The following is a 5,343-nucleotide window of genomic DNA, read 5'->3' as shown; positions in this document are numbered from 1 at the left end:
AAAATAGAGCTGAGGATGTGGCTCAGTGGTCTAGTGCCCCCGAGTTCAATCCTCGATACCCACCCTCCTCACTGAACGAATGAGGAAAAACACTAGATTCAGAGTGGTCCAGGTTTAAATAATGGTTGTGTGGTTTGTTTGCTTAATTCTGAATGGATTATTTTGCCTTTTTAAGGCTTTGTTTCCTCATCTAAGTATCAAGTTTTTTTTTTTTTCCTTCTGATGAGAGGACTAAAGTTCAGAACTTGAAATACAGAGTTAGGAACAATTCATAACTCTCAAGACAGATTTTTTTTTTAAGGAAAAATTATCCTCATCCTTCAGAAACCTGAGGAGAAGTAGAGAAATACTTCTGTTCTTCTCTAAATGGGTTTCTGTATTTTAAGGGCTGTAATGGGAATCAACGCTGAGATACTAAGACCCAGTTGAAACTACTGAGTCACCACCTGAATGTATGCTACACATAAGGACCAAGCCTCATCAGACACATAAAGAAGGAAACGATAAAGAGGGCCTGAAGTGGAGAACACATCAAATACCAAAAAAAGGTCACCAAAAAACGGTCACACAATCACAAATGTGTATTTCTGATGCAAATATTTCCAATCTATGAAAGTAGGAAGATGACAACTATTTTTTAGAGAGGAAGAAAATATTGAGAGCAATTAAAAAATAATTTTATGCCAGGCACAGTGGTACACACTTGTAATCCTAGTGATTTGGGAGGCTCAGACAGGAGGATTGCAACTTCAAAGCCAGCCTCAGAGATTTAGTGAGACTATCAGCAACTTAGCAAGATCCTGTCTCAAAAATAAAAAGGGTTATGGATGTGGCTCAGTGGTTAAGCACCCCTGGGTTCAATCCCTGGTAGTAGTAGTAGTAATACTAACACTACTACTACTAATAATAATAATTTTGTGTCTAAACTTTTCTCTTAAAGTATTCAGATTCCATGGAATTTCAAAACCAAATATAAAAAGAATTTTCTCTCAACAAATGAAAGTATTCAAAAAATTTATTGAACATATTTTTATCAGAATCCAAAATAGTTACTTTATATCATGTCATAAATTTTTAGAACAGATAGTTTCTTGTAGCATTAATGATGAGACCAAAATGTACACTTTTTTTTTCAAATCTTTTTGTAGTTCTTACTTTGTGCATGTTCTCGTCTAAGAACTCTATGTATAACATTTCATAATTAAGTGGGAGTTAGCTCTTGGTTTTTCGTAGAAAATTTCAATCAAAATTAGGATTTTCTCCTTTACTCTTACATTAGTGGTAACTTTTTTAGCATTAATGAGTGTTAATTTTTGTCAAATGCTTTATCTGTATCCATTAAATGGATCATGTAATATTTCTCATTAATATTCTTATCATGAATTGGATGGTTGAGGAGTTTTTCTCTTATCAGCATTTTCATAATAAGCGTCACTTGTTCATAATACATTATGTTTTTCTGTAGTGTTAGATTGAATCAACTAATTTAAATATCATATATATATAAATATTATATATAATATATATTAGTTGGATATATTTGCAAATTATATCCAACTAATTTAAATATTATATATATATATATATATATATAGAGAGAGAGAGAGAGAGAGAGAGAGAGAGAGAGAGAGAGAAGAGAGAGAGAGAGAGAGAGATATCATGGGAACATTGGTCTCTAGTTTTCTTTTCTTATAGTATCTCTCAGGCTCTCAGGTTGCTATCAGGGTTATGTGGGCCTCCTCAAATGAGTTCAAAACAATTCCACTCTCCTTTATTTTCTGAAAACATTTGTGCAATATTTCTATTAATTCATTCTGAACACATATTAGAATTCATGAGTGAGGTATCTGGGTCTGGTGATATTTTTGCTTTTCATGGTAAATTCCATTTAAAAATATGTTGATCCTTTAGTTTTAGAGTCACCTGGCAGACTTGTTCAAACACAAATTGTTAAGCCCCTTTCCAGGATTCTGTAGATCCAGAGTAGGCGCCAGAATTTTCAAGTCTATTAAGTTCCCAGAAGCTGCTGGTATTTATTTCCAGTCATACTTTGAGAGCCATGGCTTGAATAGATCAAGGATTATTGATATGATGGTGTTACCAATCCCTAGTAACATTTAATTTCCTACTCTGATTATTTTAACATCCGTTCCATGCCTGGTTTTATTCTATTGACTGTTTTTCTCTTCATGCTATATTTTCTTACTTTGTCGTGTATAGCATATTGAAATTTTTCATTGAATGCTGCTCATTGTGTATAGAATATCTGTAAGGTCTGGAGTGCTGGAGAAATGTCAGTTCTCTTCTTTCACCCTCTGATTTCAAGAAGCCTTATTTTGGACCTCATTGTGGATCCCTCTCGACAGTCCTGCTTCTCCTCTCCAGCATAGACCATCACTGTATTATAGTTGATGCAATTCCCAGACAGCAACAATACTTCTCTCAGTTCTCCCATTCTTCCCTCAGTCTTAGGGAAACTCTTCCACATTCCAAAAGTGGAGACAAGGTGATCTTTCAGCCCTGAGTGGGGTCTTTCATTGGCCATGGTGGAGATTTGTGTGGGCATTAATGTGCCTATCTTTGTTTACAGGAAAGGTCTAAAATAATATGAAGAAATACATATATGCATAGGATTGTTTTTTAAAGCTGAGTGGTTGCAATATAAAGAACTACACTCATGTGAACAGGTCACTTCCCTAACAGGAAGAATTTGAGAGGGGAAGAGTTCTTCATTGTATATGGAGTGAGAAACATAAAGCAGGGAAGGACTGACTTCTCTGACTTCTTTGCTATTCAAATAAGGTAAACACTAAAGTATCACCTAGGAGAGAATTTGGCAATTGGATGGGGAAGGGAAGGGCAAGATATCATGGAAAGTATACTCTTGAAAGGGTGCAGGCTATTGTATTGGGCAAACTTTTTAATAAATTTATTATGTATGGGCTATGGCCAAGTTCTCAAACACAAACAGCATGAAGTGGAGAGATCAGAGATGGTACTGTGCTTAAATGTACTTTATGAGCTTTGAACTAAATGAACAGGGAGTTAGTTCCACATCCTAGAAAGGCAGTGTCAACTGTAGCAGCATATAACAAAGTATTTCTGATCAAAACTGACTCAGTAAGTTAAAAAATGCCTTACATTTGATTATTGTTATGGATTTACATAAAGTCATCCCCCCATTACTTTAATACTTATAAAAACTGTGCAAACTAGGAGTTACTAAACATATTTAACATATTACAACAACAAAATAATTAAAACTAATGTGTATCAGCAAGTTACAAACTGTATGAAAGCATATATATATATATATATATATATATATATATATATATATATGGTTTAAAAAGTAAAGCAAAGATTTTAAATCAAGACTAAAGTCTAATGTATTTTGTTCTTTGCCAGCACTGCTTTTTGTGGGGGGAATGGGTACTGGGGATTAAACTCAGGGGTACTCAACCACTAAACCACATCCCCAACACTATTTTGTATTTTATTTAGAGACAGGGTCTCATTGAGTTGCTTAGCATCTTGCTTTTTGCTGAGGCTGGCTTTGAACTTGTGATCTTCCTGCCTCAGCCTCCAGAGCCTCTAGGATTCCAGGCATGTGCCACTGCGCCTGGCTTCCAGCATAGCTTCTTTGTAGTCATTAGATATCTTAGGATCAGGCATTTTCACTTTGTAATGGATTTTATTTTTCAGTTTTTACATATCTTTTGCTTATCTTCATTTTGTTCCTTAGAATAGTTCCTTTTTCAAATTATATCCATCTTGCCTGCACAGGGGAGCGAAAGGAAAGAGAGAGCACTTCTCATGCTGTTCCTGCAGGGCACATCAAGTACTTAGGACTGCAGCCCAGGAGAGAGGCCTTCTGTAGCCAAGTCATTTATTAAGTAAGATGTGCTCCCTGCAGAATGAATGGGACAAAAGAGATTACACTTCCCCTCCTAACTATAGCAAGTGCATTGCAAAAACTCAGAAAAAATGGTTGGAAAGGATAAAGTACAATTTAAACATACCAGATATTACATTTTTAGTGCTGGTGACTATGGAAAGATCCATCTCAAAGAGCAAAATGGCGTTTTATACGCAACACAAACTCCCTCAAAAACAAAATAAGATCGTTACTGTAGCAGAGAAAACCCAAACACTGTGCCCTGAATTCAGTTCAGGCCCTTGACGATGTACTTTAGGCTCTAGGTGAATAGGAATATTTTTATAGTGTAATACCTTGATATCCAGGTCCCAAAAATAAAAGTAGAAAATTTCATTCGTTGCTCCTAAACTGTTTTTCTTCCCTTTGGCAGGGCTGGGGATTGAACCCAGGGCCTTGTGCATACATGGAAAGCACTCAACCAACTGAGCTATATCCCCAGCCCCAGTCTTAAACTTTTAGTACGCTTTAACCCTTTGTATAGTTACAGACTTCAGTCCAAAAAAAAATTAAAGTTTATTTTGAAAGACTCGGTGTTCATCTCAATTTTACTGTTTGCTTGACACCTTATAATTTCCTTGAGACTTACACTTTTGGTTCTTCATTCAAATGAGTTTTGCCACTGCTCTCAGCTTACTGATAAGATAATTATGTATTCTGCATCTTAGTGTGCTTTCTGCTGATAAATTATAATTGTCCCTGCCAGAGCTGCTTAAGTGCCTGGTAGCATTTTCATTACACAAGTCATTTTCCTCCTCAAGGGTTTGTAACTTTACCCTTCCAAAATCTTTTTTTGTTATTCTGTTACTAATAGAATATGCATATGGAGAAGGGCAAAACCAAACACACCTAATATTTAGACAGAGTCTCAATGGAGTCTTTCTTTGATTAAAACTGTTATAAAGGAAAGGAAGAAATTCCTCCTCTCCTAGTTAAAGAAAAGACAATGGTGGTTTAGTGGACCATACCTGTTGTTAGTTTGAAAAACATGGTGAAAGGTGGAGTTCATTCTCTGCCTGCATGTTCTCTCTCTCACACACACACAAATGTGAAATCATCCACCTGCTGTTGATTATTTTCACAATAGCTCAATAGAGTTACATAAAGGATAAAGAGAACTGGGGAGATGTTACAGGATGGGCTGCTCATCAGAATAAGTTATATTATGGGCTGTCAGCATTGCACGATGAGAACATGACACAACTTCTGTTGAAAGCAAAATTGAGTGCACCCAGTGGAACACAGAGGGATAGATGCAGCGTCTGGTGAGATGTGAGATAATCATGGAAAATGACAGGTACATGTTTTCAGGAATTTCTGATTATTTTATGTAACACTGTGGCAAAAGAAGTCGGAGGTAGAGAATTTGCAGAAACATGGATGTGCTAATATTTTCAGGTAATATG

This window comes from Spermophilus citellus, assembly GCF_964194105.1.
Source record: "Spermophilus citellus genome assembly, chromosome: 3".
Classification (NCBI taxonomy): Eukaryota; Metazoa; Chordata; class Mammalia; order Rodentia; family Sciuridae; genus Spermophilus; species Spermophilus citellus.
The sequence above is the reverse complement of the archived record's forward strand: the minus strand, read 5'-3'. Positions refer to the sequence as shown.